Consider the following 16477-nt stretch of genomic DNA (forward strand, 5'->3'; position numbering starts at 1 on the left):
CTTCGTATATTACACTTTGACAAATATTCACCCCACAGATGTATTCTCTATAGTCTTTATGTATTCTTTTTGTTATAAATTGTCTGAAATTCTTTTGGTCTCTCAGCTCCAGACTCATGTCATAACCTGTCAAGTTTAAGGGATCCATAGGCTTAACTGGGCAAGTCACAGCTTGGATATGGGGAATATTTCCATGAAATATCAATGTGTTGTCGGTGGAGTTTGATTATAGGTGGTTGATGGTTTGTTTGCACTCTTGAGACAGGATAACCTGGCCACAGGGAAGATGGCTTTTATACCTTTGTGAAGAATGCATTGTAAACCAGGAAACCACTTTGTTTTCTTTGATGATTGGTGAAGACATGCGGTTTACTATTGATGACTCAGTCTTACATTTTTTATTGGCTATAAGTGTTATTGGTACATTTTAAAGTTATGCAAATTTGGAGTTGCTGCGTTATGTTTCTTTTTGGATTATTCCTGTTGTCAACCTGGGCAGTCATATGTAAGAGCCATACACACTCTCTGCTTTTTTCTAAGCTGTTTTGTCTTTGGAGTTTTAACAAGTTTTAACTTGAATTATGATGTTCAACAATTAATAAGGATTATTTTTAACTCTTTAACTCTTCAGTCAGCTGAACAATCGACAACAAGGTATTTCACAGTCCAGCCTACTGATCAGACTGTACAGTATATCTATCCCTCAGCCTCGTTTTCATCCCGAATAATTACAAATATAGTAAATATATCATCTGCACTCCCATTGGTAGTTGCTGGATTACATTGCTGTTCATTTGCATGGTTGAGCTCTGCTGAGAGCAATTGTGACACTCAATATAGCGATTTTAGGAATGGGAGTCCCACTTTACCATTGAAAGAGCCAGTCACCTTATTGATAGAGGCATTGCCTGTTTTTTTTTTTTTTTTTTTTTTTTCTTTCATTTATTTATTTTTTATTAATTTTTTGCTCTAGAACAAGCATGCACATTTGTTGGACTGGCCTGCAAAATACAGCTTTTAGTGCGATTTAAGCTAAAAGAAACACAATTTATAGATTTCAGTCTTTCCCCATACAAGTAGATAAGCTATACTCAGGGTTGGGAGGTTTACTTTTGAAATGTATTCCACTACAGATTACAGAATACATGCTGTAAAATGTAATTTGTAACGTATTCCGTTAGATTACTCAAGGTCAGTAACGTATTCTAAATACTTTGGATTACTTCTTCAGCACTGGTAGATTTTTTCACTTGTTTTGACTATAAAAACTCTGCCAGTACAGTAAGACAAAATACACATGTTAAAAATACATTCTCTGAAAAACCTAAATATCTTCTGCAGTGTTGTTTCTAAAACAAAATAAATCAAACTGATCTTGTTTTAAGGATTTTTAGATATTTTTTAAAGGAAAACAATACAACAATTATTATCAAGAATATGATTTTTGCCCTAATATCAAAGGTCATACTAGAAAAAAAGAAATTATGATCCAACATGAATTTTCTTGATAAAAAAATATGATCATGCCTGGTAACGTGTGCATGTAAAATGGCTAGAAATAGCATTTTAGCTTAGCGTAAAGCTGACAATTTACACAAGGTTTATTTCTATTTCTTCTGCTCCAAACTTACTTCAGACTTCTCTGTCTGCTTTTGATGCCAAGCACACATACATGATCCCCTTCCTGGACCCCCTTATTAAGTATAATGGCAGTTAGAAATTTTAATGTATAAAAAAAGAGTCAATTTTAATGTGATAAAAATAGTAACAGTGACATTGTAAAACATGTTGTTTGCAAAATCAAATAATTGGCGCTGTACTAAAATTTTATCATATTCATTTTCAATTTAAAATATTACTCTGTAATGCTTTGACAGTAAATAATAAAAAATAATCATGATTAATCTCAGAATTTCCGCCCATTCTTTAGAAAAAAGAATGAAGTAATATTGTCAACAAATTTAGTTTTAAGTTAACTTTACCCATAAAAAATTAATTTTGTAAAAATGTATGTGCCCACTGAAGCACCCCCTTGCAGCCCCCTTGGGGGTCCCCGGACCCCAGTTTGAAAAGTCCTGTCCTAGTGGACTGACTTGCCTAACAAGGTGCTCTGCTCAAATTTGTCACATTGCCAATAGTCGCTGTCGCTAATGTTGCCAGAAATTGCCAACCTCCCTTGAAAATGAATGACTTCCAGATGCTTTGTTGCTGCAAATCGCTGTTTGTGATCACAATTTTAAGAAAAAGAACAGTTGTGCCAGTCTTCTGTGGTCCTGAAAAGTAACACACTTTTGAATTTAAAATGTTCAGGGCCAGAGAATATATTTACTGTGCAGATCAGCAGAGAGACTGGTGAGGAATCACATCGTCCTGCTATATATTCTTCTGAATATCTCCTGCAGGTCCACTTTCCTGGGATTAGTTCTGACTCTGTTTTGATACTGTATCTACACTGGAGGCATGCTTCGCATCATGATACAATTAGGTTGCACCATAAAAATCACCACAAAAAACAGTTGAATGCACTAAATGCACCCGTTGCCAATTTTTGACATCTTGCAGAGCTACTCCAGCCAATTTATTTTCCCCAAACTATATATTGAAACTGTACAAATAAGAATAAAGTAACCTGATTGTCCATGTTATCCTAGCATGATTTGAGAATGTTCTATAAAACATCTTAGGCACTTCAATGGAAACTATAGGCATTTTTCCACCATCGGGCCAAACAGTTCTGAGCACAGTGAGTAACAGGTCAAATAGCATTTCCTCTTGAGCAGGTTCAGTATTGTATAATTACAAACTGTTCCCAGCCTGCATTTCTCAGAACTTTAGTGACATGACAACTCATGATTGGTCACTTGCTCAGTCCATTCTAATCTTGATTTTGCAGCACCACGATAGAAAAAGAAATCTTAACAATGCTAACGAGTACGGAACGATACGGAACCTTCCTTTGTTTTACATTTTTCAAAATGCAAAAACTTTCTGTTTTAGTTTGAATCCCAGATTTTCTGTGCTCTCAGACTTTTAGACCTCACTGTATATATGCAGTTGTAGCAAAACTAACATTATGAGTAAAACTGTCCACTGTCGGGCCAAATGAAGGCATGCTAGTGCGTGCCAAGGCCAGTAGCTTTCCCGCTGTCACTTCCAGGGCTTAATCGTGCCTCCTCGGGGCTTATTCAGGGTCAATGGCCTGCCGATTACCCTTGGGCCAAAGAAGGCCAACTGGGGATTGAGGCGTGGTCAATGTCAAAGGCGGAGTTTAGCGAGATAACTCATGCTGCGTTTCATTCAAGTCGGATGTGGGATATTCCTACTTGAATTCTCCAAACTTCAACCATAAAGGAATGCCATTGCCAGATGCTTGGAAAATTATGTTTAAACAACCAAAACTGCAACACTCTCATTAGCATAACTTGGGGTTGATTGTTTCCTAGCAACCCAACTGATAAACAATGCTGCTATGCTAGCATTTGTGCTACAGTTGTACGATCATCAAAAGATAGTTTAATTTACCGTGTTTTGTACACCTGTCTCTGCAAACGTTTGTTAAACAAGCTATAATATCTTGTAATGGAGGAACTTTGACTCATTGATCGATATCATTTTATAAAATGAATGTTTATCACTAACTTTGTACATTTCTGGGTTCCAACATATTTGTATGACATCACACACCTCCAGTTGCGGACACATTACAAATCCATTAAGATGCACAATGGACAAAGAGGTACCCAAAGGAAGAACATTCCATGGTTCAAGATCATGGATGGTGTGCTGGGACATCGTCTTGCTGTTAGTGGAGAGACCACTCGGGACACCACGGCAGTTAAAGTCGGTGAGTTATCAACGTTGAATTATCTTGCTAGCTAGCTAACGTTTACATACAATATAAACTTGATATTCAAGATAACTAGATAACATGCCTGTTTGTTTTGGCTTGTGAAATGGGAGGGGTGTGTGACGTTTGCACCAGGGCGGCGTATTAAAGGTGGGTTTTAGGGCAACGTTGCAGGGATTTTGGCCCAATGGTGGGAATGCAGATCGATTTTGGTCTCTCGTCTCGTGGTCTAAAGCTATTGGTACTGTCTGACCAGTTTATGGCCCTGGCTCGCACTGGCCTATAGTGGAAACATGGCTAATTTCAGAAATCTTTGCCAACACCTAGCCCTAAAAATATTAGTAACAGCCTATAGTATCTCCTTATCCAGACAGAATTAATTTATTAATCTTATAAGGTTAAAAAAAAATGCACTTATATAGGAAAGAAATGCCCATAGAAATCAATTCCACGGGGCAAATATTGGCCCTTAATGGAAAAGTACATTTCTGACACTGTTGTTTACAGACTCAAGCCTTTATGTCAGTTGCTTCTAGTGTAGACACAGTGTTACATACCTGCCTGAAATTCCAAAGTCTTAAGCTCGTTCAGACATGTTTGATTAAAGTTGGAATTAAACTTTGCTGGAAAGCAGATATCTAGGAGCAGGACTGAGCATGTCTGCTTTACAGTTTTTCATTAAAGGATTAGTTTACCCAAAAAAGGAAATTCAGTCACTGTTTACTCACCCCTGGGTTGTTATAACCCCACATGACTTTCTTTATTTTTCTTAACACAAAGGAAGAAATTGTGAAAAAAATGTTGTGCTCAGTGTTGTCAAACAATGGCAGTTTATGGTTCAAGCTTCAAAAGGACGCAAAAGTATAATTCATAAGTTTATTAATTTATTCCATGAGACTCATGATTGTTATGAAAACATACGATTAGCTTTGGTGAGAAACAAACTGAAATCTTTAGTGAAACTTTTGACCGACCGTTACTCTCCTCTGCGCGTTCATGATGAGACTTCACGAGAGAAGCAATTCACACGGCCAATTCAAGAGAAAACGTGTTTTGTTTATCTAAAAACAGGTCCACCACAGGGATAGAAACAACACAACACAACACAGCTGCACACAAACCAGAGAACTGAACTTACTAAATATATCTGAGACTCGGAGAATAGATGCATTTCTTTGCCCAGCCTAATTTGTTTGAAACCGAGTTCTCAATCAAACAGAGAGCGTACTTGTGCCAGGGATGGGTGATACCGCTTATTTTCTTTTCAATCCGATACCAGTAATTTCAAGTCTAATATTGTCGATAACAATTCTGATACCTACATTTACATTTACATTTATTCATTTGGCAGGCACTTTTATCCAAAGCGACTTACAAAAGAGGAAAACATAAGCGAATCATCTTAGGAGACAGTGGTACAAAAAGTGCTGTATTACAAAGTATCACTAGCATCATAATAGTATTCAAAACAGAATAAAGTGCAACTTTATTTATTTTGTTTATTTTTTTTAATGACTGGTTAAGTGCTCATGGAAAAGATGTGTTTTTATTCATTTTTTGAAGACAGAGAGTGAGTCAGCTTCACGGATGGAGTTGGGAAGGTCGTTCCACCAACGTGGTACGATGAAGCTGAAAGTCCGGGAAAGTGTTTTGGTGCCTCTTTGTGTTGGTACAACTAGGCAACGTTCCTTAGCCGACCGCAGGCTTCTAGTGGGCGCATAGCTCTGCATAAATGATTTTAGGTATGCTGGAGCAGACCCAGTAACTGTTCTGTATGCCAGCATCAGAGCCTTGAATTTGATACTTGCATCAACCGGCAGCCAGTGGAGAGAGACAAGGAGTGGTGTAACGTGCTCTCTTTGGTTCATTAAAGATCAGACGTGCTGCTGCATTCTGGAACATTTGGAGGGGTCTAGTTGCACATGCAGGGAGGTCTGCAATGAGAGTGTTACAGTAGTCCAGTCTAGTTATGACAAGTGACTAAACAAGCAGTTGTGTGGCATGTTCAGAGAGGAAGGGTCTTATCTTCCTGATATTGTAGAGTGTAAATCTACATGATCTTGCGGTCTTTGAGATGTGGTCTGTGAAATTTAGTCTGTTGTCGATGGTTACCCCTAGATTTCTGACCGATTTGGAAGGCGTTATTGTAGTTGCACCCAGCTGCACGGTGATGTTGTGTTCAACAGCAGGGTTGGCTGGAAAGACAAGAGTTAAGTCTTGGCTGGGTTGAGTTGCAGGTAGTGCTCCTTCATCCAGGCCGAGATGTCCGCCAGGCAGGCAGAAATTTGAGCAGTCACTGTGGTGTCGTTGGGCTGGAAAGACAAGTAGAGTTGCATGTCATCAGCATAGCAGTGGTAAGAGAAACCATGTGCCTGAATGATGGGTCCTAGTGATGTTGTGTATATAGAGAAGAGAAGTGGCCCAAGCACTGATCCCTGAGGTACCCCAGTAAGTAGCTGATGTGGCTTTGATACCTCACCTCTCCAGGCTACCTTGAAGGACCTACCTGAGAAATAGGAGAGATACTTCTATTAAACTGATTTTTTTGCGAATTCTTGGGATGAAATGGGTGATTTATAATATTATTTTTTGTCATAATTCAACTCATTATTATTATTTTTTACATTTGTGAGCCTAAAAAGAAAATTATTAGACTTCTGTTTTGTTTACCCTTACAAAAATTAACCATGGTTTCATTACAGTAACTACAGTTTAACCATGGTATTTTGTTTTTTGTACTTAACCATGGTTACTACTACAATATTACTGTTGTAAAACCATTGTTAACTATTACTTATTAACAACAATTACACACAAATTCATTATAAGAAATGTCATCTTTAGATATGTTGTTATTTTATTGTGAATTTACTCCAGAAGCTGATTCTCTGATTTTGTATCATTACCTCTACAAGGCGCTGATCCCTCTTGTTTGAACGAGTCTTTGTATCTTTCAGTATTTATGCATGTTAAGATGAGCGGAAGAAGAAAAAGTTCCCATCCTGCACAAGTATTTGCTTATATTGCTTAATCCTTTTTATTTCACTTTGACGCATATTATTCTTCATGTTCATGGTAACCAAATACTAATATCCCTAGTTAAAAAATGTTAGAATCGATATTTTTGTGTGAGAATCGATATTTTTGATAAAACATCAATATCGGAAGTATTGATACTTTAGGATTGATCTGTCCTTCCCTAACTTTTGCGTACTTTTGAAGCTTGAAGAGGTGGTCACCAGTGACATCACTGAGCACAACATTTTTGTCATTGAACACTGTAAAAAGGGTCCATTCACTTTCCAGTGTGCTCGGAAAGACTTACTGTTGTCCAACTTTGACTTAACACATCTCCCCCACAATGTGCAGTATTTGTAAGGACATTGAGCCCAAAGATCATCCTGCCTTTCAAAAGTTCATTCACACCTTCACCTGGAATCTAAAGCCCCCAGCTAGAAAGACATTCCAGTTGAATTTCAGTCCGATGGGTTTACGACAGATTGGACCCACAGACAGCGCGCAGACAAACACATTTACACACAGGGGAGAATGTCGTTGTTGGAAGGTTTTGTCAAAATGGACCCATCAGACAAGTCGATGTGCGTAATGTTGGCAAGATGTCTTTGGAAGTGTCCGGTGGTCAACTTCTGAACATGAAAGTTAGTGGAGTATCAGTGAGGGATATAATTGATAACTGTAAGTGCACTTGTATGGCTTTTATATTTTATCAATGTTAACATATTTACAATGTATCAACTGCTTAACGTTCTCTATTTTACAGCACTGGCTAATATCCATGTTGTTCTCCCAGACATCAGTTCAATCACTGGACCTCTTTTCTCCAAATAATCCTGACAGTGTCCCGGATAATGCAATAACAAGGTGATTATTCAATACTTTAATACTTTAAACCCCGAATACTTTTCAAATGTGCGTATTGTAAACTACACTGTTCCAACCTGCCAGGGAAGCATGAAATACCCAGTAATTAAGTATTTTTGGAAGCGTCTGTATGCCCTGGAAAAAGAACTCAATGCGAGCCAGCCATCAGATGAGTTCGGCCTTTGGAGTTTTAATCTCTCTCTAAGGAACTGCAAAATGTCCTGGCCAAATCCCACCTCAAAAGGCCTTATGGTGCACTTCCAGATCTCTGCCAGCAAGGGTATGTACTGTAGATTTCTTGTCTTGTATGCATAGCTGAGAATGCATTTCCAGAATTAGTGTTCCTATAAGCAATGTGATCATATTTAATCTCATAAAGAACTGGTAAATAATTATGCAACTAACATTAGTATATGCTGTAGACTGTATATTAATATACATATATTAGTATACAGTATTTAAAGTATTTTTTAAAGTAAGTAATATGTCATGCTTCTTGCTTAACTGTGCAATTAAATTCTTAAATATAGGCTGTCTGTCATCCTAGCAAAAGAGCACCAAAGTATTGCATATTTACAAAATTCTTGAGACTGTGGTTAAATGAGTGGTAAAATCATTGGACTTTTAGTCCTCTGAACTGAGCTTAGTCAGCTGATATTAACCTTCATGGGCTGTTCGGTCATTTTCAATAAAAACGGTTTCCTCAATGTAAGTGGTACAAGACCTTGACTTTTCCTAGATTTGCAATCTGAACATACAAAATAATTTGGACTTGATTTGATGAGTCTAAGTGGTTTTAAAAAAAAAAAAACAACACCATTGCTGTTCGCAGACAAAATTGACCAACCATAGGAAATGAATTGGAAAGACCCTGACACTGTAACGCTGGGTTCTTTGAGTGGAAGAGAGGAGACGCAGGAGTAAATCCTTTAATAACAATAACTGACAAAGGCTGGAGTGGAACAAACAACAAAGCTCAACATGCAAACTTAACACAACATAACACTTCAAGGACTGACAAATGAATGAACAAAACTAGAGGGTATTTAAACACAAGGAGCTAAATGAGGGAATGGAATACAGGTGCGGATGATGAAGAACAGATGGAAGTGATGAGGGCAGTGAAACATGGGAGATGTAGTCCGGAGGAAAACTTCAAAATAAGAGTCCTGTGACAGACACAGATCCAATTTTTTTTTTTTTTTTTTTGTAGAATACAAACATCAATAAATTTGCTTATTTGCATATGCAAATTAATGGTGTAAATGAGAAATTTACAGGTTAATAAGATCTAAATAGCATAAAATTACAAAAGGGAAGAAGAAATATTATAATTTCTTAAAAAAAATATGTTAATCTGTCAGCTCGCATGAATTTTAAAAGCACATTCACAATGGGATCTCATGAGTATTCATATGTATTCTTATGTAAAGTGTGGTTCTAGCACACATAAATTTGCTTATGTTTGCATAGACACTGAATGTACAATATTGACATAATATTGACAGCATCTGAAAGATAATTACTGCACATGTGAACAAATTTAGAGACGTACAAATGTTTACAAATCCTTATTCAATCTATGAATATTGAATTCATTGAATTAATTTATTGTATTTATAATCAATAAGATTAATGAAATTCACAAAGTTCATGCCTTCACAAGTGTTTTTTATATTGTTAAGAAATTGTCAGATTAGGTTTAGGGGTAGGTGTGGGATATGAAATTGAATAAAATAGTATATTGTTGCTTATTTTTACCATTTTTTGTCACTATAGCAGAGCCATGCAAAGGGTTTGTGCCAGAGAAGGAAACTCAGATATGTTTAAGGAGAACAGATTCTAAGTCAGCTTGTGGGTTTCTTCAGAAATGACAGAATAATAGTAGCTTCAGGGAACCATTATGAGCTTTATTTCTTTGACTGCAACAAGGATGAACCGGAGTTAACTGTCAACAAAATCATAGGTACCCATCTGCATCATATAAGGTTGTACCCAGTGTGACACTGAATATGTTTTATTGTGATATTTGTTTCATGATGTTTACTTCGGTGTCTCCTGTTAAAACGACAGATTCAACCACTAAATTCAAACATACATGCCTTTTTAAGACTGACATTCAACAAAGTCAGACAACAGTCCAACACAACAAAATAAGAACAGAATACAGAACACTTTGGGCTTATCTGTTCTGTTTATTAACTATTTCAAACATTCTCTGAAATGTGTTCTTCCACCATAGTAAAATAAATAAATTTTATACAATCAAATTACAAATTTCTATTTCTATAGGTGGCATTTCAAAGATTGATTATCTAATGTTATTGGAAATGCCCCATATGTTTTGTGTATTATAACATTTATAAGTAATTCATACTGAAAATAAAGTGTATTAAAACTGTAAAGCAAAACCAAAAAATTCTATGAATTTTATTCAGTTTTAATTCCACTTACCTAATTTCAAATTCTGATTACAATTCTGAATTTTGTTTGCAACCCAACTACATCTCATGACAAGCCATATTAATAGTACGAGATGGCGAAATCGTAAGAAATTGTAAGTGTTGCATTGTATAAATATAGAAGACTTTTAGTCTTCTAAAATTAACAAACCAATGAACAATGTTATTAGGATTTTTCCTAAGTTTAACTCCTAACCCAAACTTAATCTTGGTCACACTTTATTTAGTGTTATACAGTGTTCATGCTACTGTGTATTTAAATAGGTAATTAGTTATACTAATGAACTATTTGTAATTGCTGTGTAATTGTTTTTTAGAGCTGCTTGTCCTTACATATTGTTATTGGTATTACTATGGTAATTAATAATATATATTCCTTCCCTTCCTTGAATGTTTATAGTGTCTTAATGATCTGTCCGAGTGATGATGTGTAGTTTGAGAAGAGGAGGGGTCCAAGCACTGATCCCTGAGGAACACCAGTGGTCAGCTGATGTGACTTGGACACCTCTCCTTTCCAGGAGACCTTGAAAGATCTGCCAGTGAGATATGACTGAAACCATCTAAGCGCAGTTCCTGTGATGTCCAGGTCAGAGAGGGTTGAATACGTCCGTCTCAAGAGTTTTAGGCAGGAAGGGTAGGAGAGAGACAGATCTGTAGTTGTTGACTACTGCTGGGTTATATGTTGGTTTTTTAAGCAGTGGGGTAACTTGAACCAGCTTGGATGGATTGGGAAAGTTTCCAGTTGTGAGGGATGTGTTGATAATGTGTGTGAGTGCGGGTAAGACTGATGGAGAGGCAGCTTGCATAAGATGGGAGGGGATAGGGTCAAGTGGACAGGTGGTAGGACGGTTAGACAGAAGAGCTTTGGAGACCTCAGTCTCGGAGAGAGGAGAGAAAGAGGAAAACAGAGGATGGGATGTTGGAAGAGAGTGGCTGTGGGTGTTAGGTGTAGAGAACTGGATGCTGATGCTCACAAAAGGCATTCTCAATTCAATTTTGAATGCTGCACAACACTTTATTAGCACAGTTTATGTTTTATGTTTTAATAAATATGTCTGTAATTGTCAAGTTACTTTGGGTTTCTTTATCAACAGAATGTAAAGAGTGGGGAAACTGTACATCCACTCAGTTCCCACTAAATTTCAATTTTGAGCAACAGTGTTGCTCCCGGGAGTCCTGAATACAATTACATGGCACCTCCAAGGTCTAGAGAAGAGTACAGTGGAGCTACAGTCCCCAGGTGGTCTTTACCACTCTCTGCCTGAACAGACACGCAACAGCAACATCCTCCTAAATGTATCCCATGTTAGCCATGACATCACTGTTGGGCAGTTTTGTCCACAGGGACCCATTCAGAAAATCCAGATCCGTGAATACAGGATTACAGTTACTGCCTCCCTTATGCATGTCAGAGGCTTTAAACAGGCTTCTATCCCCATCCTAGCAGCTTTATTTATGAAAGACATACACGGTAAATGCTTTTGAAATACGGGCATTATTGAAACTTTTCAACACATTTGCTGACAGAAGTTTTATCTTTGAGGAATTCCTATATATTGATATCATGGTCATCAAGATGCTTTCATTTGCATACCTTTGATCAGGACTATGCCAAAACAAAATTGTATCATACAAGTGGACAGTGTATTATGTGTTTCACAAAAGAAGCTCACGGTACCTTAAGGCTTTTTGAGTTCTGAATGCACCAAAATGTTAAGGAGTAATTGTCCTTCTTGATATCGAAAGTCATAACAGGTATCGAGTGTTTGCTGTTCTTTCTTAAACATACAGATCACTACGTTTTCACTGTTGCACCCAGAGGAAATGATCCAACCTTGTTGGCGACCCCAGGCTGGCTGTCTGGAATGGAGCCATCTCGTACTGTCCCCTGGATTTTTAACCTGGATCCACAGTTAAAGAGCAATCTGGAATTAAATGTTAGTAAACCTAAGTGTGATTAAGGCACATGTTGGCATTGAAGTGCAGCTCATTTGCTCTCAGATGGTATTGTACAATGCCAAAGAGGAGACTTTAGTTGATGTGACCAATTTGACGATCCCAGAAAGTTTCTTCGTCAACATTATTAACTGTGAATCAGGAATCTTCAAGGCAATGATGCAGATCACACTGGTGAATAAAACAGGTAAGAGTGCCCTAACTGGCCAAGAACCTTTCCCAACCAGATGCATTTTTGCCAAAAAACTTTCCTGCATGTACATTTCGCTGCAGTTTCCAGGTGAAATGTCTTCTGAATGCTGCCAAAAAAGGTTTAATTTTTAATAAAGTCAAAAATCCGAACATATCTCCAGTCAGATATTTCTATAAAATTTTAAATGAAACCTGATCAATATTGATGCATTTTTACCAAACATACATAACCCATAACTTTACCTCTACTTAGATTTGACAAATAATTTAACTTTTTCTCTTGCTGTCAATATTCTATTTTTATCCATTTCTGAATGAGATGGTAGTATGCATACGTTAGCTTCACATCCAGAATTGTTTCATGCTCAACTGTGAATTTGATGGAAGGCACTCTAGAGTTCATGAACAAAGTAAATGCTTTTTAATCAATTTTAAAACCAGCCTATAGCATGAGTCATCAGTGTGTTGTGTCCTATATTGAATCTATATGGTGAAAGTCTAGTTCAAACTTCCTTTGAACAGATTAGCATAATTTGGTGTAAAAGGTGTACACATTGCAGTTCATTGGGTTTGTATGTAAAAACCCTTCTTAAATAAATAAAAAAAATGTTTTATCAAAATTTGCTTTGTGAGGTCTACTATAATCGTTTTTGGTTGAAATGCACTCAAAAAATAATTATTTTAAAGGTGTACTCGGTCATTTTTTCCCTATTAAAAAAGTTTGAGATGAGGACTCTAGTCATATCAGTAAGTTACCTTATAAAAGCTGTTTTATTCTACATGGGGCAGGGGTGCCCTCATGAGGGCTGCCATTTCAAAATCACATGACCAGCTGAATACTTCTCGCTTAATCTCAGTAACTGTTTTGTTATTGGACACTTTCACTCTTGGATTAAATTAATCATGGCTGATTGTGAATAGTGAATTTCTACAGTGGCATCTGTAACTGAAAACTATTGATTTTGAATGATGCTGCATCCACACCACTAGGTGTCACTGTAAGTCCAAGATGACACGAACAAAACGTTACTGAGTGCACCTTTTAAAATGTACGCATTTCAATTTCATAACAAAATTTCATCAAATTGAATTGAATAATCTTTAATAAAAATACAATTAAAAAAACCTAAATATTTAATTAATTAATTTGTTTTATTTATTTACATTTTGTTAAACATTACACCGTTTGAACTTGATGGAATTTTGTTATATAACTGAAATGCATAAATCTAAAAACTAATTGCTAAAATATTGTTTTGAGTGTGTCTTATTAAGTTAACTATATTTAACTATATTTATTGTAATGCTTTCAGGCAAACATTTGAGTATCATCCTGAGCATCATGGGAATAATTTTAGCAGTAATTATAAGAGCTGTGATCTGTTTTGTCCTCAGGCGAGTTTTCCAAAAACAAAAACAACAATAAATAAATACTGAGAGTCATTGAGAATGCAGTGTAGCGTACCATCTGATTTTAAACACATTTTCTCTTTTAATGTTGAGCAGAAAAAGGAGAGGAAAAAGGCTCCTCCAGTGTACAAACCCAATGAGCACACCGTCCTTCCAGGCCTCCATGAAGTTCCTAAGGAGGAAGAACACGTATATGCAGAAATAAGGGACTCAATGGTGTACAGCCATCTTCCTGATCTTGAGAGTAAACAGTGTGTGGAACCCTGTTTGAAAGAGAGTGGCCCATCAGTGCCTCAGAGCCCCATAAATGGTGGAAGCCCCATCACTAAAGAAAACACTTTAATTGACAATGAGCTCTATGATGGTTATGTTCAGGGACAGTCCATATCTGGCTCACTGAAGACCCCCAATGCAAACCCAGAAGAGGAAAAATGAGTTCTGTTCCAAAACCTAGTGAGCAGCCTACCTAGACAGCATTGTAAGGCATCAGCATCCTTACAGTGCAAAGACTGTTTCAAATGGTAGGTAGCATAACATTCATAACTATGCTTCATTAGATGCCTTCTTTCGTCTAAATATTAAGGCAACATCACATGTATGTACTGTTCACTTCATGGCGATGGCAATCGCAGAATGCGTTGTTACGAGTTCAGTGAAAAAAATCCATCCAAGAGTCCTGAGACATGTCAATTATAAATATAGTTAATAGAATACCAAAATGTATTGAAAAACATAGTAAAAAAATAAATAAAAAAAAAAGGATTAAAATAGGCTATTCTACTTAGTGTTTGGGTGCTGTGTATGTTTGTGATTATTACACTATTGTGTCATTAGCTTAGCAATGTGCTAACATCAAAGTCTATTGGAATCAATTGTAAGTTGTCTCCTGTGCGCTTCAAGTGAGGAGATCTAGTTGTAAGATACTGCCTATGAAGAGTGCAATGTTGGAAAAGCTACAAGCTACTCATAACTTAGGGTGTGTTCACACTTGTAGTTTGCTTTTCTTGGTCCTCTTGGTCCAGACCAAAAAAGAAAATGAGTCCTGGTTCGCTTAGCGTTCACACTGGCATTTTTAACACCGAACCTAAAGATACAAAGCCAAAGGCATCAGGAAAAATTCACAACCTGATTGGGCAGATTTTATGACGTATATTTTTTGACGGAACTTGCCGATCATCTAAAACAATGCTGGCTGCTGGGCGAAATGTGCTCGTTATATTTATATATGTATATATCGAGCTGAGAACAAACGAAGAGCTAATAAAATGTGTAAAGGAGTCAAAACAGCGCCAGGAATTCCTCCGTTGCACACACAAACGAAGATATGCTGTAAGGACAGCTGACGGCGGTTCCGAACTGTAATGGGCAACATAGCTCCTATGATGAGAAGAACCATGTATGCTTGAGGTCAGTATTAGGCATATTACTTCCTGTTTTTTGTCTGTTTAGACATCTTTGGTCCATGTTGCATTCATATATCAATCGAACCGCACCAGAGTTCGTTTGGAAGCGGACCGAGACCCACTATTCAGGCGGTCTCTGTCCGCTTGTTTGGTGCGCACCAAGGTTCGGATGGCAATGTTCACACTTGTTCAAATGAACCGCACTAACAGAGCAATCGCACCAGAGTTCGTTTTAATCGAACCAAACCTGCCAAGTGTGAACACACCCTTAAAGAGATAGTTGACCCAAAAATGAAAATGATCTCATCATTTACTCACCCTCATGATATCCCAGATGTGTATGACTTTCTTTCTTCTGCTGAACACAAACAAAGATTTTAGAAGAATATTTCAGCTTTGTATGTCCATACAGTGCAAGTGAATGGGTGCCAAAATGTTTAAGCTCAACCAGTAGGTGCTAATAGGCACAAAGAATGTGAATCATCAAAAGCAAAAGAAGAATGTGAATGTGAAAGTGGAGATTTAAAGTAAAAAAAAAGAATTTAAATATTGATCTGTTTCACGCCTACACCTATCATATCAGTTCAGAATACAAAGGCGTTTTCAAATTTATACACTTGGGAGAGCATTTTCCAAAAGCCTAATTTTCGCTGGACAAAAACAAAGTCTAAATGAGGACGGAAGGCCAAAAAGTAGTTTTCGTTTTCAAATGAAAACGTATTAGTGTGGTCGTGGCCTTGGGATTATTTTCACATATACAGCAAAAATGATACACAGGTGTTACATGCTCCCTCTTGAAGTTCCATATTCAGAAATATGTCAGTTATGGAGTCCTCTTATAATATAGTATCAGCCTTCTAACACCACTTCATTCATTACTACACACTACAGATCAAACACCACAACACAACTCTGTGTAAAATATTCATTTGAACATAATTGCAAGATGTATTTAGAGATGTATTTACTAGAAAGGGCCAAAAAACTTGAAAAACTATTGTAAAAGTACTTGCAATCAGACATTGTATTTTATAACTAACAGTCTACAAAGGTTAAATAATTAATGACAGAGATGAAAACAATTGCCAGAAATTATTTTATTTTATTTCCAGTACATATGTTTTATGAAAACACACTTGGGTTAATGTATCATGCAACAATGTAATCCATGTATTTAAAGGGATAGTTCACCCAAAAATGAAAATTCTCTCATCATTTACTTACCCTCATGCCATCCCAAATGTGTATGATTTTCTTTCTTCTGCAGAACACAAATGAAGATTTTTAGAAGAATATTTAAGCTCTGTAGGTCCATACAATGCAAG

The 16477-nt window shown here is 36.9% G+C and overlaps 1 pseudogene; it reads left to right on the plus strand.

Moving 5' to 3' along the window:
* Positions 1-268: 268 nt before the first annotated feature.
* LOC127452645 (CUB domain-containing protein 1-like) lies at positions 269-16453 on the plus strand (annotated as a pseudogene).
* Positions 16454-16477: the final 24 nt, after the last annotated feature.

The sequence above is a fragment of the Myxocyprinus asiaticus genome, chromosome 15 (assembly GCF_019703515.2).
Source record: "Myxocyprinus asiaticus isolate MX2 ecotype Aquarium Trade chromosome 15, UBuf_Myxa_2, whole genome shotgun sequence".
Taxonomy (NCBI): Eukaryota; Metazoa; Chordata; class Actinopteri; order Cypriniformes; family Catostomidae; genus Myxocyprinus; species Myxocyprinus asiaticus.